This window comes from Saccopteryx bilineata, chromosome 2, assembly GCF_036850765.1.
Source record: "Saccopteryx bilineata isolate mSacBil1 chromosome 2, mSacBil1_pri_phased_curated, whole genome shotgun sequence".
Lineage (NCBI taxonomy): Eukaryota > Metazoa > Chordata > Mammalia > Chiroptera > Emballonuridae > Saccopteryx > Saccopteryx bilineata.
This window is the reverse complement of record NC_089491.1, coordinates 176719135-176744083: the sequence shown is the minus strand read 5'-3', so window position 1 is coordinate 176744083 and position 24949 is coordinate 176719135. Positions and strand designations below refer to the sequence as shown.

Below are 24949 nucleotides of genomic sequence, written 5' to 3'. Positions count from 1 at the left end.
TTACTCTGCCCTATACCTTGTAATTCTGTGGCTACTGCATGAGTGGGCCAGGAAGGAGGCCAATGTAGCTTAGCAATTACAGATACATCAGCTCCAGTATCTAAAAGTCCTTTACACTTATGCTCATGTATTATTAGTTCCATTTCAGGGCGTTCCTGACCTATTTTTTTTTAAATCCAATTGGCAAAATCAGAGGAGCCAAATCACCAATTTGCTTGGGGCCCCTTTTGCAGGATGTGGCCTGAGAAGCAGAATTAGCATCCTTATACTATTCTTCTAACTGTCTGAATTAGCCATGAGACACATTTTTTTTATTAATTTTGATGCGGTGACATTGATGAAATTGTCTTTGTCACCTTCTAACTGGTTTTCTTTGTGCCCCTCCCCTCCCCCAACCCCCTCCCTCTCCTCCCCCCCACCCTGTAACTCCAACACTGTTGTCCATGTCTCTGAGTCTCATTTTTATGTCCCACCTATGTATGGAATCATATAGTTCTTAGTTCTTTCTGATTTACTTATTTCGCTCAGTATAATGTTATCAAGGCCCATCCATGTTGTTGTAAAAGATCCAATGTCATCATATCTTATGGCTGAGTAGTATTCCATAGTATATATATACCAAAGCTTTTTAATCCACTCATCCTCTGATGGACACTTGGGCTGTTTCCAGATCTTTGCTATTGTGAACAATGCTGCCATAAACATTGGGGTGCATTTCTTCTTTTCAAAGAGTGCTGTGGTGTTCTTGGGGTATATTCCTAACAGTTGTATAGCTGTGTCAAAAGGCAGTTCAATTTTTAATTTCTTGAGGAATCTCCATACTGTTTTCCACAGTGGCTGCACCAGTCTGCATTCCCACCAGCAGTGCAGAAGGGTTCCCTTGTCTCCACATCCTCACCAGCACTTATTCTGTGTAGTTTTATTGATGAGCGCCATTCTGACTGGTGTGAGACGATATCTCATTGTGGTTTTAATTTGCATTTCTCTAATCATTAGTGATGTTGAGCATTATTTCATATGCCTATTGGCCATCTGTGTGTCCTCTTTGGAGAAGTGTCTATTCATTTCTTTTGCCCATTTTTGGATTGGATTGTTTGTCTTCCTGGTATTAAGTTTTACAAGTTCTTTATAAATTTTGGTTATTAACCCCTTATCAGACACATTGTCAAATATATTCTCGCATTGTGTAGTTTGTCTTTTTATTCTGTTCTTATTGTCTTTAGCTGTGCAGAAGCTTTTTAGTTTGATAAAGTCCCATTTATTTATCCTGTCTTTTATATCACTTGCCTATGGAGATAAATCAGCAAATATATTGCTGCGAGAGATGTTGGAGAGCTTACTGCCTATGTTTTCTTCTAAGAAGCTTATGGTTTCACGGCTTACATTTAAGTCTTTTATCCATTTTGAGTTTATTTTTGTGAGTGGTGTAAGTTGGTGGTCTAGTTTCATTTTTTTGCAGGTAGCTGTCCAATTTTCCCAACACCATTTGTTGAAGAGGTTGTCTTTACTCCAATGCATGCTCTTATCTCCTTTGTCAAATATCAGTTGTTGATAAAAGTGTGGGTTTATTTCTGGGTTCTCAGTTTTGCTCCATTGATCTATATGCCTGTTCTTATGCCAGTACCATGCTGTTTTGAGTACAATGGCCTTATAATATAACTTGATAGCCGGAAGTGTGATACCTCCCACTTTATTCTTCCTTTTCAAGATTGCTGAGGCTATTTGTGTTCTCTTTTGATTCCATATAAATTTTTGGAATATGTGTTCTTTATCTTTGAAGTAAGTCATTGGTATTTTAATCGGTATTGCATTGAATTTATAAATTGCTTTGGGTAATATAGACATTTTAATGATGTTTATTCTTCCTAACCATGAGCACGGTATATGCCTCCACTTGTTCGTATCTTCCCTGATTTCTTTTATCAATGTTTTATAATTTTCTGAGTACAAGTCTTTAATCTCCCTGGTTAAATTTATTCCTAGGTACTTTATTTTTTTTGTTTGCAATGGTAAAGGGGATTGATTCCTTGATTTCTGTTTCTGACAGTTCATTGTTAGTGTATAAAAGTGCCTCTGATTTCTGAGTATTGATTTTATATCCTGCCACCTTGCCGAATTCATTTATCATGTCTAGTAGTTTATTGACTGAGACTTTAGGGTTTTCTATATACAATATCATATCATCTGCAAATAATGATAATTTTACTTCTTCTTTTCCAATTTAGATGCCTTTTATTTCTTTTTCTTGTCTGATTGCTGTGGCTAGGACTTCCAGAACTATGTTGAATCAGAGTGGTGAAAGAGGCACCCCTGCCTTGTTCCTGATCTTAAGGGGATTGCTTTTAATTTTTTCCCATTGAGTATGATGTTGGCTGTGGGTTTGTCATAGATGGCCTTTATCATGTTGAGGTATGTTCCCTGTATTCCGACTTTGCTGAGAGTTTTGATCATGAATGGGTGCTGGATTTTATCAAATGCTTTTTCTGCATCTATTGAACTTATCATGTGGTCTTTCTCCTTCCTTTTGTTTATGTGATGAATCACATTGATTGATTTGCGAATATTGTACCAGCCTTGCCTCCCAAGAATAAATCTCAATTGATCATGGTGTATGATTTTTTTCATATATTGCTGGATCTGGTTTGCTAATATTTTGTTGAGGATTTTTGCATCTAAATTCATCAGGGATATTGGCCTATAATGTTCTTTTTTTGTGTTGTCTTTGCCTGATTTGGAATCAGAATTATGCTTGCCTCATAAAAGGAGTTTGGAAGTCTTCCTTCCTCTTGAATTTTTTGAAATAGCTTGAGAAGGATAGGAGTTAGTTCTTCTTTGAATATTTGGTAGAATTCACTTTTGAAGCAATCAGTCCCAGGACTTTTCTTTGTTGGGAGTTTTTTGATAGCTGTTTCAATCTCATTTGTTGTAATTGGTCTGTTTAGGTTTTCTGATTCTTCCAGATTGATTTTTGGAAGATTGTATGTTTCAAGGAATTTGTCCATTTCATCTAGGTTGTCTAGTTTTTTGGCATACAGTTCTTCATAGTATTTTCTTACAATAATTTGTATTTCTGTTGTGTCAATTGTTATTTCTCCACTCTCATTTCTAATTTCATTTATTTGAGTCTTCTCTCTTTTTTTCTTGGTGAGTCTGGTTAAAGGTTCATCGATCTTGTTTACCTTTTCAAAGAACCAGATCCTGGTTTCATTGATCCTCTGTATAGTTTCTTTAGCCTCTGTGTCATTTATTTCCTCTCTGATCTTTATTATTTCCTTCCTTCTACTACATCTGGGCTTTACTTGCTGTTCTTTTTCTAGTTCTTTTAGATGTAGGGTCAAGTTGTTTATTTGAGCTTTTTCTAGCTTCTAGAGGTATGCCTGTAATGCTATAAACTTCCCTCTCAGGACTGCTTTTGCTGTGTCCCATAAATTTTGAGTTGATGTATGCTCATTGTCGTTTGTTTCTAGAAATTTTTAAATTTCTTCTTTGATCTCATTGTTAACCCATTTGTTATTTAATAACATGCTATTTAGTTTCCAAGTGTTTGAATGTTTTTCAGTTTTTCTGTTGTGTTTGATTTCTAGTTTAATGCCATTGTGATCAGAGAAAGTGCTCGATATGATTTCAATCATCTTAAATTTGTTGAGACTGCTTTTGTGCCCTAACATGTGGTCTATTCTAGAGAATGTACCATGAGCGCTTGAAAAGAATGTATATTCTGCTGTTTTAGGGTGAAAGGTTCTGCAGATATCTATTAAATCGAATTGATCTAATATGTCTTTTAAGTCTGCTGTTTCTTTGTTAATTTTCTTTCTTGAGGATCTATCTAATGATGTTAATGGGGTATTGAAATCCCCTACTATTATAGTATTGCTGTTGATCTCGCCTTTTAAGTCCATCAAAGTCTGCTTTATATATTTAGGTGCTCCTATATTAGGTGCGTATTTTTTTTTTCTGAATTTTTCTGAAGCCGGAAACGGGGAGAGACAGTCAGATAGACTCCCGCATGCGCCCGACCGGGATCCACCTGGCACGCCCACCAGGGGTCGATGCTCTGCCCCTTCTGGGTGTCGCTCTTTTGCAACCAGAGCCACTCTAGCGCCTGGGGCAGAGGCCGAGGAGCCATCCCCAGTGCCCGGGCCATCTTTACTCCAGTGGAGCCTTGGCTGCGGGAGGGGAAGAGAGAGACAGAGAGGAAGGAGAAGGGGAGGGGTGGAGAAGCAGATGGGCGCTTCTCCTGTGTGCCCTGGTCGGGAATCGAACCCGGGACTTCTGCACGTCAGGCTGACACTCTACCACTGAGCCAACTGGCCAGGGCCTAGGTGCGTATTTTTAATGGTTATATCTTCCTTTTGGATTGCTCCCTTTATCATTATGTAGTGACCTTCTTTATCTCTAACTATGGTCTTTGTTTTAAAGTTCATTTTGTCTGATATAAGTATTGCTACCCCAGCTTTTTTTTCATTTCCATTTTCGTGAAATATTTTTTTCCATCCTTCTATCTTCAGTCTGTGTGCATCTTTTGATTTAAGGTGTGTCTCTTGTATACAGCATATGTATGGGTCCTGTTTTCTTATCCACGTAGCTACCCTATGTCTTTTGATCGGATTATTTAATCCATTTACATTTAAGGTTATTATTGATATGTAGTTGTTTATTGCCATTTTCTTCTTTAAAACTGTATTCCTCTTTTGCTATATTCTTTTTCTCCTTTGATCTGTTTACAACAGGTCCCTTAGCATTTCTTGCAGCCTTGGTTTGGTTGCAGTGAATTCCTTGAGGTTTTTTTTTTTTTTTTTTTTTTTGTCTGTAAAGTTTTTTATTTCTCCTTCAATTTTAAATGATAGCCTTGCTGGATAAAGTAGTCTTGGTTGTAGGCTCTTTTTTCTGCATTACTTTGAATATTTCTTGCCATTCCCTTCTGGCCTCAAGTGTTTCTGTTGAGAAGTCAGAAGTCATCCTTATGGGGGCTCCTTTGTAGGTGATAGTCTTTTTTTCTCTAGCAGCTTTTAATATTTTCTCTTTATCATTTAGCTTTGGTATTTTAATTATGATGTGTCTTGGTGTTGATTTCTTTGGGTTTCTCCTTAATGGAGTTCTCTGTGCTTCCTGAACATATGAGATGTTTTCCTGCCTTAATTGAGGGAAGTTTTCAGCTATGATATGTTTGAACAAAGTCTCTATCCCTTGTTCTTTCTCTTCTTCTTCAGGAACCGCTATGATGTGGATGTTATTTCTCTTCATGTTGTCACAGAGCTCTCTTAGAGTTTCCTCAGACTTTTTGAGTCTCTTTTCTTTTTTCTGCTCTGCTTCCGTGCTTGTATTTATTGTGTCCTCTAACTCGCTGATTCAATTCTCCGCTTCATCCATCCTGCTTTTAATTCCTTCCATTGTATTCTTTATTTCGGATATTGTATTTGTCATTTCTGATTCTTTTTTATTATTTCAATGTCTTTTTTTATATTTGCTATCTCTTTATTTAGGTTTTCGTAATAACCATCTATTGTTGTTCTAATATCTTTGAGCATCCTAACAATCGTCATTTTAAACTCTGCATCTGTTAATTTGGTTATATCTGATTCATTTAGGTCCTTTTCTGGGGATTTCTCTTGGTTCATTCGTGTTGCATTTCTCTGCCTCCGCATTTTCTCTTCACGGGAGTGGCTGTGATTACGTGCTCGGGTGCACAAGCCTTGGTGGCCTTGGCCTTTGCTGCGCCTCCGTGGATGACGTTATGCTCGGTCCTGAGGGCACTGGTGAGCACCTTTTCTCAGCTGCAGGTCTTTGCTTGTTTCTGGGCTTTTGCCCCGCCCTTGCAGAAGGAGCCCGCTCATGGAATGTCTGCTAGCCTTGGCTCTACCAGCTGGCAGGACTGTGTGCCCATGCTCAGTTCAGTAGTGGAACTCCGCCTGTTCTGGGCTTTTGGCTCCACCCCCGCGGGAGGAGCTGGCTCCCAAGTCAGGCCATAAGCCTGGGTTCGAGGGGCGGGGCAAGGCTGTGCTCCTGCGCCCTTGCTCAGGGACTGGTTTCCACCCTTTCCAGGGTTCCTGCCCTTCTCCCACAGGCTGGGTTACAGGCTGCCGGCAGCTGGGCTTGACTGCTTTTGCCCGCCCCCTCCTCCCCAGCCGGGCAAGACTGAGCTCACAACCTGAGCCCAGTGGTGGCCAGCCGGCTTCCGCCCCTGCCAACAGAACTATGCTTCCGTTTCCCGCTGCCGCCCGCCCTCCGGTGATCCCTCAGCCACGTGGGTGCGGGCACTGCAGCTCAGACCCTAACACTCACTCCTGTAGACCCGGAAGCTCCCTTCTTCTAAGCTACTCTGCTCTGAGTGCCGCGGGGGAGCTTGTTTGGCTGGTGTCCTGCTTCCCTTTGCTGGTATTGCTGTTTCCAGGGGAAATATTCCCTTCAGATTTGAGGAGTGACTCGTCCCAGGGGTTAGGGTGGCTATCTCTCAAAATGTTTCTTCCTGTGCCTCCTAGATTACACTCTCTTCCTGCTCCTGTGGTCTTTTCTTCTCTCCCGGTCCCCGGAGCCCCGGGTGAGTGGTTGTGAGAGAGGTTTTCTGCGCAGTCCCTTTAAGAAGGATACTGGGTCTGAGAAAGCAGTCTCTTTCTCACAAACAGTATCCTGACTTGTTTCCAGCTAAATACTGTCCTTACGCCTCGTCTGGGCTCTGGGGCTGCAGGCTGGGGCTTTGTTCCTGGGGCTCAGGACCCTTTCCCCTCTGCTAAACTCACTTCCTGCCACTCCAGTCTCTCCTGGCTGCCGTTTGCTCTGGGGAGCTAGGCAGCCCTCTCCGCGTTTTCGCTTTTCCTACCAGTCTCAGTGTGGCTTTTTCAGTGTTCCTTGGTTGAAGAGTCCTCTTAGTTTAGTCCAGAGTTGGTTTTTCCAGATGATAGTTCTTAAAATTAGTTTGTAATCCACTTTGGTTCTGGGAGGTAGATGTTGGTATGTCCGCCTACTCCAGCGCCATCTTGTCTTCTCTCAGGTAATCTTTTTATATTGCAGCTGAAGTTTTTTATTAAATAACTTAAGTGTATTTAATTACTTAGCTAACAAAATTTCTTTTTTAAAATTTTTTTATTGATTTTAGTGAGAGAGGAAGAGAAGAGAGAGAGAGAAAAAAAACACCAATCCGTTCCTGTATATACCCTGATTAGGGATTGAAAGGGATTGAACTGGCAACCTCTGAGCTTCAGGGTGACTCTTTAAACAACCGAGCTAATTGGCAAGGGCATTACCTAACAAAATTTCTATTTAAACCTAGTAATATATAATTATTTTCTGTGAAAGAGTATAAATATGCCTGTTTCAACTCTGGGAGGAAAAGCTTGTGTTATTAGCTTGCCTTAATGTATTGGAGACTTAGCATTTTGATGTCACAAAAGGGATCCCTAGAAAATTTGAAGAAGACAATATTATATGCTTTTACTAGAGTAAAAACTTAATTTTAGTACAATGTAGCCTTTGAGGTGACAGAGAAGAATATTGCATTTTTTTCTAAAGGCCCCAGGTTTTTTCAGAGACAACTTGAGTGTCAGATAAAGTTCTTGGTACCATTAGAAGGTTCAGTATCATTCTATGGCTGTAGAATCAAAATATTTTTGTGTGTTAAAGGACTTACCGGCTAGCTGTGGAGATAAATTACAAACATTTAATGATTAAAACAACAGTGGATGATAATGGATTAGATTCTGTGATATAAAAAGAATGCAGTAGAATTGAGTTGAGTCTAATTGTGTAGTACAAATAAATGAGAAAGAAGAGAGAAATTAATACAGGAAGGTAGGAAGGAGGTAGGAATTGAACTGAGCTTTTTATTATGGAAAATTTTAAACATTCAAAAACAGTGGAAATATCATAGTAAAATGAGCCTCCATATATAATTATTAGCTTCTGACTAATCTTGTTTCCTCTATATTCCTACTATACTCCCCTTACTGATTATTTTGAAGCAAATCTGTATTGTATTATTTAATCCATAAATATTTCAGTATATATCTCTAAAAATAAGGACTTTTAAAAACATAATACCAACACCATTTGTACATCTAAAATAATGATTCCTTAGTATTACATATCTGGTATTCATATTTCCTTGATTGTATTACCATTTTTTAAGTAGCCTGTGTGTGTATAGTAGGATTCAAATAAAGTTTATATCTTGTAATTGGTCAATATGTCTTTTCTTTATTTTACTTATTCATTTTTAGAGAGGAGAAAGAGAGAGAGAAGGGGAAAGGAACAGGAAGCATCAACTCCCATATGTGCCTTGACCAGGAAAGCCCAGGGTTTTGAACTGGCAATCTCTGCGTTCCAGGTCTACACTTTATCCACTGCGCCACCACAGGTCAGGCCTGGTCAATAGATCTTTAAAATATCTTAACCTAAAAGATTTCACCTCCCTCTTTTTTTTTCCTTGCAGTTTATTTGTTGAAGAAACTGGGTCATCTGTTTAGTAGAGTTTCCCACATATGGATTTGGTGATCATCATAGTGGTGCCATTTAACATGTTTCTCTGTCCCCCATGTTTCCTTCAAATTGGCAGTTACAACTAGAGATGATCAGATTCAGATTTATATTTTTTTGGCTAGAACACTTCCATAGTGTATTTTCATTAGGAGGAGATGTATGACATCTACTAGTCTCTTTTTTTATGATGTAGGCAGCCACTGGTGATCATTGTCTATACCACTTCATTGAACTTCATTAAGGGTTAAAAAGTGGTGCTATTTAAATTCTATCATTTCTTAATTTATTTTAGCTAAAATACTTTTATAAAGAGATACTTTTCTTTGTCACCTGTTTGCTTACTCTGAGATACAACTTGTACAGAAAAGGCAAGACAAATGCCATTTTTTTTTTTTGTATTTTTCTGAAACTGAAAACGGGGAGGCAGTCAGACAGACTCCCGCATGCACCCGACCGGGACCCACCCGGCACACCCACCAGGGGGCGATGCCTTGCCCATCTGGGGCATCGCTCTGTCGCGACCAGAGCCATTCTAGCGCCTGAGTCAGAGGCCAAGGAGCCATCCCCAGCGCCCGGGCCATCTTTTGCTCCATTGGAGCCTAGGCTGCGGGAGGGGAAGAGAGAGACAGAGAGTAAGGAGAGGGGGAGGGGTGGAGAAGCAGATGGGTGCCTCTCCTATGTGCCCTAGCCGGGAATTGAACCCGGGACTTCCGCACGCCTGGCTGACGCTCTACCACTGAGCCAACTGGCCAGGGCCACCATTTTCAAAATAATGAGTTTGTTCACTAACATCCTTCAAGGGTGACTAAGTTTTATTTTAATTCCATTATAAACTCTGCTATTTAAGCATATTTATATTTTCAAACAATTTTAATTTTACCCTTATTGGTGTCTCACTGTCTCATCTTGGCAAATGGGCACCTCCGATGTCCCTTTGCTGTGATCCTGTTACTCTTTGATAGCTTCTTTGTCTTCTAGCTAACATGGTGTTCTGAGATCCTCTGTTACATTTCCATTTTCCAGCATGTGTCAGCCATTGCCTCTAAAACCCTAGTTCCTTTATGGGGAAATGATGTTTAGAGACCACTGTCTGGGTGGTCACAAGAGTACTCATTTGGTCGTTGTTTTTTGCCATTTTCAGTGAACAAGACTAGGAAATAAAATGGCCTTTTTTTTTTTTTTTTTGGATTTTTCTGAAGCTGGAAATGGGGAGAGACAGTCAGACAGACTCCCGCATGCACCCCACTGGGATCCACCTGGCACGCCCACCAGGGGACGACGCTCTGCCCACCAGGGGACGATGCTCTGCCCCTCCAGGGCATCGCTCCATTGCGACCAGAGCCACTCTAGTGCCTAGGGCAGAAGCCAAGGAGCCATCCCCAGCGCCCGGGCCACCTTTGCTCCAATGGAGCCTCGGCTGCGGGAGGGGAAGAGAGAGACAGAGAGTAAGGAGAGGGGGAGGGGTGGAGAAGCAAATGGGCGCTTCTCCTGTGTGCCCTGGCCGGGAATCGAACCTGGGACTTCTGCACGCCAGGCCGACGCTCTACCACTGAGCTAACCGGCCAGGGCCAAAATGGCTTTTTTTAAATGAAAGTATATTACAAATTCATATCAGTATTTCCAAATAAAAGGACTATAGATTTTTTTATTTAACGTTTTCAATCTTATAGAGGTTTGTATTTTTCAAATTACAAAAGTAATATAATATATACTCATTGTAAGAAATATAAATAACTAAAAGTATATAAGATAAAAGGTGAAGATCCTGACCCTATCCCAGAATTGTTAGTTAAGTTAAGCACTTAACACAGTTAATTCATAAGCTTTATAGTGGGTATCTTTTTTTTTTTTAAGTGAGAGGAGGGGAGATAGTGAAACAGACTCCTGTATACACCCCCACCAGGACAACCTCATCTGGGGCCAGTGCTCAAATCAACCAAGTTGTCCTCAGTGCCTGAGTCTGACATGCTCAGACCAACTGAGCTATCCTCATTGCCGGGCCAATACTTGAATCAATAGAGCCACTGGCTGTGGGAAGGGGGAAGGGAGAAAAGAGGGAGAGAGGGAGAGAGAAGCAGATGGTTGCTTATCTTGTGTGCTGTGACTGGGAATCGAACCTGGGATGTCCATACTTTGGGCCAATGCTCCACTGAGCCAACTGGCCAGGGTTTTTCTTACATTGATTATTTTTACAGTTACCTGGTTTAGGCAGTTAAAAAAAAATTCGGGATCTTTTTTGAGGTTAGAGAAAATAAGGTGAGAAGTTATTATGTGAAATCAAGATTCTTTAAAACATCATCAACTCATAATAGTTGTTTCTTTTTTTTTTATTTAAAAAAAATTTTTTTTAAATTTATTCATTTTAGAGAGGAGAGGGAGAGACAGAGAGAGAGAAGGGGGGGAGGAGCTGGAAGCATCAACTCCCATATGTGCCTTGATCAGGCAAGCCCAGGGTTTCGAACCGGCGACCTCAGCATTTCCAGGTCGACGCTTTATCCACTGCGCCACCACAGGTCAGGCGAAATCAAGATTCTTAGACATTTTTAGATTTACTTTTTGAGTTGGTATTACATCTATGTGGTTCATATAGAAAAAAGTAGAGTGAAGTTTTTTTTCTTGCTCCTATAACCCAATTGGTTAGTTCCTCTTTTCTAATGCAACTAATATTTTTTGTGCATCCTACGTACTTATAAGCATAAAATAAACATTCATGTAAATATATTTTTTTCTTGCATTTTACAAAAATGATTCTGTTTTGCTCTTTTCACTTAGAAATATAACTAAAAATACATCTAGAATTTTCTTACTCTTTTTTTTGTTAAGAATTTCCTCTTTCTTGTTTATGTCTGCAAAGTATTACAGAATATGTATGTATTGTTTATTTTATCACTCTACTATTAAAGAGCATTTTGATTCATTTTTTTGTGGTTACAAACAGTGCTAGATGAATGACTTTGTACATATGTCATTTTGCATATTTGGAATAATGATAAATATTTGAAGGTGTATATATATATTTTTCAGATTTTATTTATTGATTTTACAGAGAGAGGAGAGGTGGCATGGGGAGAAGCAGGAAGTATCAACTCACAGTTGCTTTACTTGAGTTGTTCATTATTGCTCGTAGTATGTGCCAGGCAAGCCCAGGGTTTTGAACCTGTGACCTTGGTGTTGCAAGGCAATACTTTATCCACTGGCCATCACAGGTCAGGCTAAAGGTGTATATTTTTGTAAATTCTACAGATGTTTTGTAAATTATGTAGATTCCAAAAATATAAACAGTTTCTATTTCTACCAGCAATTGATTCAAGATTTGAGAGGGAAGATTTAATAGGGGCGGATATATATAAAATGACCAATTTGAATTTTTCTTCATGTATATTTACAGTGGAGCACTCAGCATTGGATTGCATTTTAGCTTTGTTCATTCAACACATCTTAAATTAAGTGCCTATCAAAGAATGTAGTCTTTGCTTTCTACTCTAAACAAATATAGCAGATTAACTCTACCTATGCTATCAGGAAGGCTTTCTAGAGCAGCGGAGCCTTGAAGGACAAATGGGCTAGGGAACTTCTAGATTAGCAGATATAAAACTTTTTTGTTTTCTGACTTCCTAACTCTTTAAAAAGTAATTTATTTTAGATACCAAAGAAATTTTATTTATATGGGTTGTATTAGAAGTTAAAACTAAGAAAATATTTTATATTTTAAAATTATCAATTAAAATTACAATATACTATATATAAAAATTACAATATACTATATATTAATATTAACACATTTTTTATATGAAAAAACTTCTAAAATAAAAGATTTAGTAAGAAGGAGGGACATTGTTTTACATTTTGTAAAGTTTTTTAATGTCTAGCTTAATAGAAGACAGCTTGGATTCTCATGTCTGCATTTGTATTCAGTCTATTGTCGTATATCATTTTGGTTAAATAGATGAAGAAAATTCAGCCTCAGAGGTATGTAGTTTCAGAAATAGTATTTTAATATTTCTTTGGGTAATTATGATTATTTGATACTATACCCAAACTCAACAAGTGGCAGTTCTTAAATGTTAGATACAATGTAGAATCTGAAACCATATTAATGAAATTTTGTGCTTGTTTACATTAAAATTTATGTCTAGGTTATAAGTGAATAGATTTTTAACCCATGTATGATTTTGAAACATCATGAATTGGTCAATGGAAAAATTTTGGTTCACTGAGTTATGCAGATCTTCCAAATGTTTGACACATTTAATTATATAGTTTTAAAACATCACAGTCATTATCACCACCATTTTATCAAAAAGTCTTTTTTTTTTTATTTATTTAGTGAAAGGAGGGGAGGCAGAGACAGACTCCCACATGTGCCTGGACTGGGATTCACCCGGCAAGCCCAATAGGGGGTGATGCTCTGCCCTTCTGAAGCCCTTACTCCGTTGCAGCCGGAGCCAATTTTTACTTCTTGAGGCAGAGGCCATGAAGCCATCCTCGGTGCCTGGGGCCAACTCGCTCCAATTGAGCCATGGCTGCAGGAGGGGAGGAAAAGAGAGAGAGAAATGAGAGGGGGAGGGGTAGAGAAGCAGATGGGCGCTTCTCCTGTGTGCCCTGATCAGGAATTGAATCCAGGACATCCATATGTCAGGCTGATGTTCTACCACTGAGCCAACTGGCCAGGGCTAGAAAGTCTTAAAGTATTGAGAAGTAGTCAAGCCCACAGTAGATAAGCATTTTCAAAATTTGGTTTTAGCTTAAAAGCTTGAATTTTATCACTGGCAATAAATACTATCATTTATTTTCTTTGACATAACAGGCTTACTGTGTTCATTTTTGTGAAAAATATTGCCACATACCATAGTTTGCCCATCAGTTGTTTACTGAATAAATAATAGTATTCCATGAAAAAAGAAAATAGCTCAGCTTGCAACTCAGTTGCTTTTTCTCAAGACAATTGTATTTTGATATGCAGCAGAGTGCTGTATTTTATACTTTCCATTTTGTCACCTAGAATATTGAAAAGAACATGTATTCAAGGGTGGAAAGTTAATAAAATTATTAATTTTTATTGCTTTATTAAGTAAAATTTATCTTTTCTTTTTTAAACTGCAAGTATGGGGTGGTGAAGAATATGGTATTACTAGTACAGTTTGATGTCCCTGCCTTGATTTATGCTAAGTGTCAGTGTACATCCTGTTCGCTGTGCCAAATGTCAGAGTTTCCCTGCTCCCCAAGGGATGATTCAGGCAGTGAAATCCTAAGGTGAAGAAACACAAGGAGCCAGAGGTAGATGAGTCATGCTGCAATACTTTATTCCATGCTGTACACCAAGCAGACCTGTAGTCCTACAGTCCTGGAATCCCAGAGTCTTAACCTAGCAGTACTGGTGCAGTAGATATAGTGCTTAGGGACAATAGTGATATGGGGCCAGCAATACATCAGTGAGGTGATGTCAGTTGCCGAGTCAGGAAGCCCAAAAAGGCATGGTTGCCCTAGAAAGGCATGGGAACTGGAGCTGAGTCAGGCAGTCTGAAAAGCGTAGGAGCTGGAGCTGCTGCCCAGAAAAGCATGGGAGCTGGACTGCTTCTGCAGTTTATGTTGTTAACCAGAGCTCACATCCTGGATATCACCATTAGGGTCCCCACACTAAGGCACTAGAAGTTAGACTGACATTGCTTTTGTCACCATGGTAAAAAGGGAAAATAACAGCCTGACCAGGCGGTGGCGCAGTGGATAGATCGTCGGACTAGGATGTGGAGGACCCAGGTTCGAGACCCCGAGGTCACCAGCTTGAGCGAGGGCTCATCTGGTTTGAGCAAAAAGCTCACCAGCTTGGACCCAGGATCGCTGGCTTGAGCAAGAGGTTACTTGGTCTGCTGTGGCCCCGCGGTCAAGGCACATATGAGAAAGCAATCAATGAACAACAAAAGCTGATGATTGATGCTTCTCATCTCTCTTCGTTCCAGTCTGTCTGTCCCTATCTATCCCTCTCTCTGACACTGTCTTTGTCTCTGTAAAAAAAAAAAAAAAAAAAAGGGAAAATAACATGTTAGTGTTATTATGAAAATAACTGTTATTATGAAAATAGTTTGACCTCTTAGACCTTCTCAGGCCACATTAGATGTGCTGTTCTAGATAGAGGATGCATTACATATTTAAAAATACTGAGGTGAGAAAAAGCCTAGCTTTCTAGGTCAACTATAAGTAATTTGTTTTGAAACTCAGGATATATGGAAAGAGAGCACAAAGGTACTTAGGTGCCAGAGTATAAAGGAACTTAAGTGCCTTGCTAAGGAGTGCAGAATCTATTGTATAGGTAGTAGGAAGTCTTTGCAGGATTTTAAAGGGGGGCTGTTGTACACATATATGGTAGGGATGTAGGTGGGTGATACCATCATATTTGTATTTTTCAAAGATCACCCTTATCACAGTGTGTCTTGTAGTAGGCCAGTGAAAAATAGTGAGGTCCTAAACTAAGGCACTGACTTAATCATGGAGCTCCAGAGGGCCAGGCTTTACAGACCAGTGCAGGGTTTAGAGCTTGTCTTTCCTAAAGCAGAACTAATGCTAGCAGGATCTGTTTGTTGGCTGGATGGGCAGAAGCACAACCAGCAGCGTCCATTGTCACATCAGGTCTAAGCTGTCACCTCAAATACTCTTGGAAAGGCAGTTTGCTCTGGAAGTAAACCTAAAAATTAGAAATGCTCTAGAATCTTTTTGCTAAAATAGCTTTCAAAGATAATCAGTATTCTGACTTTTATTACCATAGAGTAGTTTTATCTGTTTTTGAATTTAAGAGTAATAGAAACATATAATACATACTCTTTTTGTGTCTTTTCCCCTCAGTATTGTCTTTGAGATACATGAATCAATGGTTTGTTCTTTATCATGGCTAGGTAATATTTCATTGTGCAAACCATACCGTAAGTTTTCCATTGGGTTGTCAGGTTTGGGGTGTTATGAGTAATACTGCTAATGAACATTTTTGTACATGTCTTCATAGACATAAGCACTCACTACTATTGGTTATATACCCAGGAGTAGAATTACTAGTTCATGGGGTATATGTATGTTTACCATAATTACTGTGGTTTTTCAAAATGGTTGTATCAATTTAGTCTCCTGCTAGCAGTGTATGAGAGTTTTTGTTGTGCTATATCTTTGACTACATTTAGTACTGTCAGTACTTTTAATTTTAGCCAGTCTGTTGGGAGTATAGTGATGTCTTTATGTGGCTTTAATATGCATTTCTCTGATGACCATTGATATAGAATATTTCTTCAAATGCATATTGGCCTTTAAAGTATTATCTTTTTTGAAGTACCTGTTAAACTTTTACCCATCTTAAAAATTGGGTTGTTTGTCTTTTTATTGATTTGTAGAAATTCTTTGTATGTTTTGCATGTGAATCCTTTGTGGGATACATATATTTGTATATATTTTCTCCCAAGTATTTACACATGGGATAGATGCAGGAACAAATTGAGGAACCTGAGCATTCTGCTGGGATTCTGTGATAAAATGTCTTCTCAGCAGATGGTGGTTCTGTAGATTGTTCTTTAAAGATTCCAGTTTGCTTATGCGATGGGAATGCATGTACTGTTTTTGAGTGACCCATTTATATTTTGAATTAGTCTTAGTTGATTGTAGATGTTTCTGTTATCTATTACTGTGGACCAAACCACCCCAAATGTTAGTGACTTAAAACAGCTATTTATAGTAGTCCACTCCTGTACACAGGGAATATATTCCAAGACCCCCCAGTTCAAGCCTGAAACCACTGATTACATGGAACAATAATATATGTGCTCTGTTTTCCTATTCAGGGTATGGCAAAAGTAGGTTTACAGTTGTTCAAATAGAAAATAATGCAATAATTAATAAATAATAATAAAAGAATAAGCTGTTTTGCATACTCACACTGTAAACCTACTTTTGCTCCACCCTTAATAACTAGGATAAGATTTAATTTGTAAATTGGGCACAGTAAGAGATTAACACAATAACTAATATGAAAATGGAATAATACACTGTAATAAAAATGATAAGAATGTGGTCTCTGTCTTTCAAAATATCTTGCTGCACTCTACTCATCTTTTTACCTAATGGAGGCACTTTCCTGCTTCTTTTTGGCATATCTGAATTGCCAGCATCACTACTTTTGTGCTTTGGAGCCATTATTAAGTAAAATAAGGGTTATTTGAATGTGCACTTTGATGCCTTAACCACTGATTTGATAATTAATGGCTACTAATTGAGGGTGGATAGTATATACAGTGTGGATATGCTGGACAAAGAGATGATTCATGTTATGGGTGGGGGGTGGAGCTGGACAGGGCAAGATTCCATCACACTACTCAGAACGGTGCCCAATTTAAAACTTATAAATTGTTTATTTCTAGAATTTTTCATTTAATATTTTTGGATCATGGTTGACCATGGGTAACTGAAACTGTGGATAGCAGGGGTCTGCTATATTTGTTTATGATTTGTTTAAGGGTTTGCCTCTATTCCACATGGTATCTGTTGGGCTCACTCATTCTGTGGTTGGTTGGCAAGTTGGCTAGGAGTTGGTTGTATCTGGATACCTCACTCCAGCATTGTCTTGCATTGGGTTGGAGCTGTCATCCAGGATGCTATGGCTTCTCCTACAGGCTCTCTTGACTTCCTTGCATGGTGGCTAGATTCTAAGAGTGTGCTAGTGGAAGTTCTCTGAAGGTGTAGGTTCAGAAATTGCAGTGTCATTCATGCTGTATCCCTTTGGACAAAGCAAGTCACAAAGCCAGCTCAGATTTAAGAGATGGGGAAATAAACTCCACTTCTTGATTGGAATTCCTAAAAATATTTTGTGGCCATGTTTGTTTATAGTAGTGGGCATTGTTCCTTTTTTTTTTTTTTAAGCGAGAGGGGGAGAGAGACAGGGACAGGAAGGGAGAGAGATGAGAAACATCAACTCTTAGTTGCGGCACTTTAGTTTTCCATTGATTGCTTCTCATATGTTTCTTGATCTGGTGGATCCAGCCAAGCCAGTGACCCCTTGCTCAAGCCAGCAACCTCAAGCCAAGCCCCCATGTTCAAACTAGTGAACCTGCACTGAAGCTGGTGACCTTGGGATTTTGAACCTGGCACCTCAGTGTCCCAGGGCTACACTCTTATCCACTGTGCCACCACTGGTCAGGCTAGGTTGGATTTTTTGTTTGTTTGTTTGTTTGTTTGTTTAAGTGAGAGGAAGGGAGATAGTGAGACAGACTCCTGCATGGGCCCGACTGGGATCCACCTGGCAACCCCACCACCACCATCTTGGGCTGATGCTTGAATCAACCAAGCTATTTTTAGTGCCTGAGACTGACATGCTCAGACCAATAAAGTCGTTCTCAGCACCCAGGGCCAGCGCTCAAACCAATTGAGCCACTGTCTGTGGGAGGGGAAGAGGGAGAGAAGGAAGAGAGGAAGGGGGAGAGAAGCAGATGGTTACTTCTCTTGTGTATCCTGACCAGGAATTGAACCCAGGACATCCATATACCAGGCTGATGATCTATCTACTAAGCCAACCAGCCAGAGCCTGTTAGGTCTTTTTTTTTTTTTTTTTTTAAATATTTTATTTATTGATTTTTTTAGAGAGAGAGGAGAGAGAGAGAGACAGAGAGAGAGAGAGAGAAGGGGGAGGAGCAGGAAGCATCAACTCCCATATGTGCCTTGACCAGGCAAACCCAAGGTTTCGAACCGGCGACCTCAGTGTTCCAGGTTGACGCTTTATCCCACTGCGCCACCACAGGTCAGGCAGCCTGTTAGGTCTTTAAAGGTATTACTTAGCTTTGTAAATGACTCAAACAATTGGAAAACTGTTTCAGTGCTTATTATGTGTCAAGCACTATTTGGCATTGAGGATGCAGATAATGAACAAAATGCACAAGATTTATGCCCTCAAGGAGCTTGCATTCTTGTTTGCGATAATAAACAATTTTCAAATAAATAAATAACTGCATCATAATAAGTGCTGTGAAGAAAATAGATGTGATGTGATTGAGAGTAAAGGAGAAGGGGATATTTCAGATTCGGTGGTCAGAGAAGACCTCTTTGTAGTGACATACGTACTATTGTTACTTGAGGGGAGGCCAACCCAGCATTTCCTTCACGGGAGAGGAGTGTTCTGGATGGAGGAACAACATGTACAATGTACAAAGGCCTTGTGGGAAATATGTAGTTAGAGATATTCAAGCATAGTTGGGGCCAAATTTTGTAGGACTCTAGACCTTGCTTGGGGCGATGGAAAGCCATTGGTGGGAGGAAGCTGGTTGAGCAAGCAAGTTAATGATCTGATTTACATTTTCAAAAGTACACTCATAAGCCCTGGCCAGATAGCTCCGGGTTTCATTAGAGCATTGTCCGAAGCACTAAAGTTACTGGTTCAATCTCTAGTCAGGGCATATACAGGAACAGCTCAATTCTGTCTCTCATTCTTTCTCCCTTCCTCTCTTGCTGAAATAAATGAATAAAAATTTAAAAAATAAATAAATAAAAAGATCACTCATGTTTCTTTGGAGAGAACAGGTAACAATAGAGTGCCCAGAGTGGAAGTAGAGAGATTAGTTAAGAACCTATTGCATTGTATTTAAAAACCTGCAAGCTATATGGGGATTATGGAAGATAGAGGGCAGAAAGGAATTGAACTATCAGAAAGTATTCCAGTTTTAATTTTGGTAAAACTACAAATATGGTAAGAAAACCATTATAGTAGTGAGTACTAGTGCATGCTCTGAATTATGTTGCTCACGATTTTCAGACTCAGTTGAGGCATGAGCTCTTGGTGTGGCATGGTTCTCAGTGTGAACCTATTGTGCCTACTTAAAAACTAGACATGACTGGGCATGGTTTGAGGGCCTGTGAGGAAAGGCAACTAGTAATTTCTTAGCATTGGAGAAAACAAGGCATGTCCTGTGGGAAAAATTCACCACCTGAGGAAGGCAGTGTTCCAGGACCAAGGTTGGTGATGAAAAGGGAAAAGCAGTGTCCTCTGGCCATGCCTCCTGCCCCTAACCAAACTACCACACTTTTGTAATGCCCAAACCCTAAGGTACAAGGACTATAAAGAAATGTGAGGGAGAGGACATTACAGGGAGGGGGGCATGTACTGGGGAACACGGGTGACATTAGAATCTATGTAAACACAATAAATTAATTAAAAAAAAACTTGAAGAGTTTTTTCATAGAAATCTTAGTATATTGGGAAGGCAGCTGTTGATGTGATCAGAGGATAGAGTTGTAAAACAAAATGGTTGAGTTGGGGATACTCCTCACTTTAACATAGAAAATAATAAATACTACAGTTGAGGTAAGGGGGTATTAAACTATGTGTTTGCAATACATAATTATACTTACAGAGGAAAATTCTGTCTCTGGCCTCTCTAGTTTTACTTCTCATCTACTAAAGGAGATTCTAGATCTGCTAGCCCACTTTCTAGACTTGTATAAAAGGATAATGGGTAAGAAAACAGCTGAAGAATTTCTAGGAATAAGACTGGATGGTTAATTTATATTAGAAAATCAACCAAGAACTGCTTATAAGAAGGGGATCATTAGAGGGGAAAGAGCCAAATGGGCAGTGAATTGAGTGTAGGGGTAGATATAGAGGGTTCAGGTCAGATGTAGAGTTAGGAGAAACATTGTGAGTAAAAAGAATTTGGAAAGAAATTAAGAAACTACTGTGGATTTTGAAATGAATCTCTTAGTAGAGAGATTCTACTAAGATTTAAATTGCTTTTAACTTTTTAATTTTTTTATTTTTTTGAGGTTAGACTTGTTTCTTATATGTGATGCCATTCCAGCACTGGACTCATGGAGGCTGAACATTTATTCAGGTAATAATAGGCAGCATTATAGAGTACGTTTTATATACCAGGCAACACACAACTTCATGAGATTTCAAGTGCCACTGTGCTCATTTAATAGATGAATACATTGAGACTTAAAACTATATCAAGATTCAGTTCAGTTAAATTAAAACATTAAAAAAGCTACTGCTGTAGTCGAAGTAAGGGACAGTGGTATCTTGGGTTAGACAATGTCATTTCTCACCTGGCTGGCATAAATATTATGAATGTAAAGTGCTTATGATTGACTGAACTTCACCCCCATTTCCATACATTTTTCCCATGAGTGAATACATCATACTTTTGTTTGTCTTTAAAACAATGGACATACTTTTTGGTAAAGAAAAATTCATCTTAGGGTTTTAACCATAAGATTTTTCTAACTTTTTAGAAAGTAGATAAAACATTTTGAAATAGTTTAAATTTATTTGAGTAAATATCTACAAGAAGTAAAATATCTATAACTGGGATTTTTTTTTTTTTACAGAGACAAGGAGAGTCTGAGAGAGGGATAGATAGGGACAGACAGACAGGAACGGAGAGAGATGAGAAGCATCAATCATCAGTTTTTCGTTGCGACTGCTTAGTTGTTCATTGATTGCTTTCTCATATGTGCCTTGACCGTGGGCCTTCAGCTGACCGAATAACCCCTTGCTCAAACCAACGACCTTGGGCTCAAGCTGGTGAACTTTGTTCAAACAAGATGAGCCCGCACTCAAGTTGGCGACCTCAGGGTCTTGAACCTGGGTCTTCCGCATCCCAGTCCGACGCTCTATCTACTGTGCCACCGCCTGGTCAGGCTATAACTTGGAAATTTTTAAGAGGTGATTAATGTTGATAGTAGGAGTCATTTTTGTTGATTTCATCATACTTGAGATACTGTTCACAGGTATTTTCAGTATTAAAGAACCATATTATAGTTTTTTATAGGAGCTTTCTTGGTGTATCTAAATGCTTAAAGATCATATTAATATATTAGTTGCCAGAACTGAGAGGGTTCTAGCATTACCAACTAAAGATGAGTCAAAAAAGAAGATTGAGCATCTCTGAAATTATAATGAGATTAATGGAAGTATTTTTAAATTTAAATTTAATTTTTTTTTTTTTTTTGCATTTTTCTGAAGCTGGAAACGGGGAGAGATAGTCATACTCCCGCATGTGCCGACCGGGATCCACCCGGCACACCCACCAGGGGGTGACACTCTGCCCACCAGGGGGCGATGCTCTGCCCCTCCGGGGCTTTGCTCCGTCGCGACCAGAGCCACTCCAGCGCCTGGGGCAGAGGCCAAGGAGCCATCCCCAGCGCCCGGGCCATCCTTGCTCCAATGGAGCCTCGCTGCGGGAGAGGAAGAGAGAGACAGAGAGGAAGGAGAGGGGGAGAGGTGGAGAAGCAGATGGGCGCTTCTCCTGTGTGCCCTGGCCGGGAATCAAACCCAGGACCCCTGAACTCCAGGCCAACGCTCTACCACTGAGCCAACCGGCCAGGGCCAATGGAAGTATTTTTAAGTTAAAAAAAAAGTCAAATTTATCTGCTACTTTGAGTGGTTCTCTATGTTTAATTCTACCAAGCTTTGTCTGTACCACACAGTACAATAAAACTGCTTTTGTTACTACTTTATCAGTTATTAAGTGGCCAGCATTTTTCCTTTCCCATCTTTTTTTTTTTTTTAAAGAAAAGCTTAATTGAGGTATAATTAACATAGGGTAAACTCTATATGTTAAAAATGTATAATTTGTTAAGTTTTTTTTTTTTTTTTAGGTGAGAGGAAGGGAAATAGTGAGGCAGACTCCTGCATGCGCCCCAACTAGGATTCACCTGGCAACCCCATCTTGAGCCAGTGCTCAAGTACCAAGCTATTTTTAGTGCCTGAGCCTGATACACTCCAATGGAGCTATCCTCAGCACCTGGGACCATGCTCAAAGCAATCGAGCCACTGGCTGCAAGAGGGCAAGAGGGAAAGGAGAGAAGCAGATGGTCTCTCTCTTCTGTGCCCTGACTGGGAATTGAACCCAAGACATCCATACACTGGGCCAATGCTCTATTCACTGACCCTCCAACCAGGGCCACTGTTTGTTAAGTTTTTGTTGTTGTTGTTGTTTTTTACAGAGACAGAATCAGAGAGAGGGATAGATGGGGACAGACAGACAGGAACAGAGAGAGATGAAAAGCATCAATCATCAGTTTTTTGTTGCGACACCTTAGTTGTTCGTCGATTGCCTTCTCACATGTGCCTTGACCACGGGCCTTCAGCAGACCTAGTAACTCCTTGCTCAAGGCAGATGAGCCTGCACTCAAGCTGGCGACCTCGGGGTCTCAAACTTGGGTCCTCCACATCCCAGGCTGACGTTCTATCCACTGTGCCACCGCCTGGTCAGGCTGTTTGTTAAGCTTTAACATAGTGTTCACCCATTAAACTATCACCAGTCAAGATAATGAACATTGTCATCATCCCCACAAGTTTTCTTATCTCCATTTGTAATATACCCCTCAGCCTCTGTGGTCTCTAGGCAACCACTGATCAATTTTCTGTCACTAGAATAGTTTCCATTGTCTAGAATTTTATATAAATGAATTGTAAAGTTTATGCTTTTACTAAGCATAATTATTTTTGAATTTATGCTGTCACATGTGTCAATAGTTTATTTTTATTGCTGAGTAACAATCTGTATGTAACTGTAACAGTTTGTTTATCCCTTCACTTAGATGCACATTTGATTTTTTTCAGTTTATAGCAATTACAAATAGAGCTATGCTATGAATATTTCTGTATAAATCTTTGTATGGACATATACATTTTTCCTCCAAGTTAATTTTTTTTTTACTTAAGGTAAAATTTATGTAACATACAATTAACAATTTTAAAGCCTACAATTCAGTGGTATTTACATTTACTCAACAAATGCTTGTGTAACCACTGTCTTTCTAGTTTTAAAACTTTTTTATCATTCCATAAACCATCCCATGCCCATTAAGTAGTCACTCCTCATTTCCTTCTTCCCTTGGTAACCTCTAATTTGCTTTTAGTCTCTATGGATTTGCCTAGTCTGGATATAACATATAAAAGGGAAAAGACAATATGTGACCTTTTGTGTCTAGCTTCTTTCATTTAGCATAATGTTTTCAGGGTTCATCCAAGTTGTATCATGTATCAATACTTTGTTCCTTTTTAAAGTCAGAGACAGAGAGAGGGACAGATAGGGACAGACAGTAGGGGAGAGGGATGAGAAACATCAGTTCTTCGTTGCAGCACCTTAGTTGTTCATTTATTGCTTTCTCATATGTGCCTTGACCTAGGGATCCAGTTGAGCCAGTGATCCCTTGCTCAAGCCAGCGACCTTGGGCTTCAAGCCAGCAACCTTTGGGCTAGAGCCTTGGGCTTCAAGCCAGCAACCTTTGGGCTAGAGCCAGTGACCATGGGGTCATATCTATGATCCCACGCTTAAGCCAGTGACCCTGTGCTCAAGCCCGCGACCTTGGGATTTTGAACCTGGGTCCTCTGCATCCCAGGCTGACACTCTATCCACCGTACCACTATCTGATCAGGCACTTTGTTCCTTTTTATGGGTGAATAATAGTCCATTGTGTGGATATATCACATATTGTTTATCCATTCATCAGTTGGTGGACATTTGGATTGTTTCTACTTTTTGGGTACTATTAATGTGGCTATGAAAATTTGTGTACAGTTTTTCATGTAGACTTATGTTTTCTCTCGGGTGTATACCTAGGAGTGTATTGGTGAATCATATAGTAACTCTACGTTTAACTTTTTGAGTAACTGTCAAACTGCTTCTGAGGTGGCTGTGCGATTTTACATTACCACTACTAATGTATGAGGGTTCTAATTTGTCTGTCATCACCAAACATCTTATTGTCTTTTTGTTTTAGCCATCCTAGTGAGTGTCTCATTTTTAAGTAATATTTGATGGGTTTGATTTGTATTTTCCTGGTGACTAAATGATGTTGAGCATCTTTTCATGTACTTATTAGCAATTTATATATGTTTTTGATAATTGTATATTTAAATCCTTTGTCTTTCAAAAATTGTATAACTTACTGAGTCATAAGAATTCCTTTTTTTTTTTTTTTTTTTTTTAAGTGAGATAGAGAGAGAGACAGGAAGGGAGAGAGATGAGAAGCATCAACTCATAGTTGTGGCACTTTATGTGTTCATTGATTGCTTCTTTTAAATATTTTTATTTTTAACTTTATTCAGTTTTTTTTTAAAGACACACACACAGAGAGAGAGAGAGAGAGAGAGAGAGAGAAGGGAGAGGAGCAGGAAGCATCAACTCTCATATGTGCCTTGGCCAGGCAAGCCCAGGGTTTTGAACCGGCGACCTCAGCGTTCCCAGGTCGACGCTTTATCCACTGCGCCACCACAGGTCAGGCCATTGATTGCTTCTTATACGTTTCTTGACCGGGGGATTCCAGCCAAGCCAGTAACCACTTGCTCAAGCCAGCGACCTTGAGCTGAAACCAGCAACCCCTGGGCTCAAGTCAGTAACCATGGGATCATGCCAATGATCCCATGCTCAAGCCTACAACCCCTCACTCAAACTGGTGAGCCTGCACGCAAGACAGATGAGCCCACACTCAAGTCAGTGACCTTGGG

The 24949-nt window shown here is 39.6% G+C and overlaps 1 protein-coding gene across 42 annotated transcripts in view; it reads left to right on the top strand.

The window, feature by feature from the left end:
* R3HDM2 (R3H domain containing 2) overlaps window positions 1-24949 on the top strand; it is a 240913-nt gene that overhangs the window by 63880 nt on the left and 152084 nt on the right. For 26 of the 42 annotated variants that reach the window (XM_066258771.1, XM_066258799.1, XM_066258802.1 and 23 more), the window contains exon 1: window positions 20254-20321. The exons of 8 other annotated variants lie outside the window; for them this stretch is intronic. The gene's annotated coding sequence lies outside the window, so the exon portion shown is untranslated. Of the gene's footprint in view, window positions 1-8213; window positions 8351-20253; window positions 20322-24949 lie in introns of those variants that run through there. 8 more of the 42 variants (XM_066258781.1, XM_066258783.1, XM_066258780.1 and 5 more) reach the window with 3 other exon arrangements.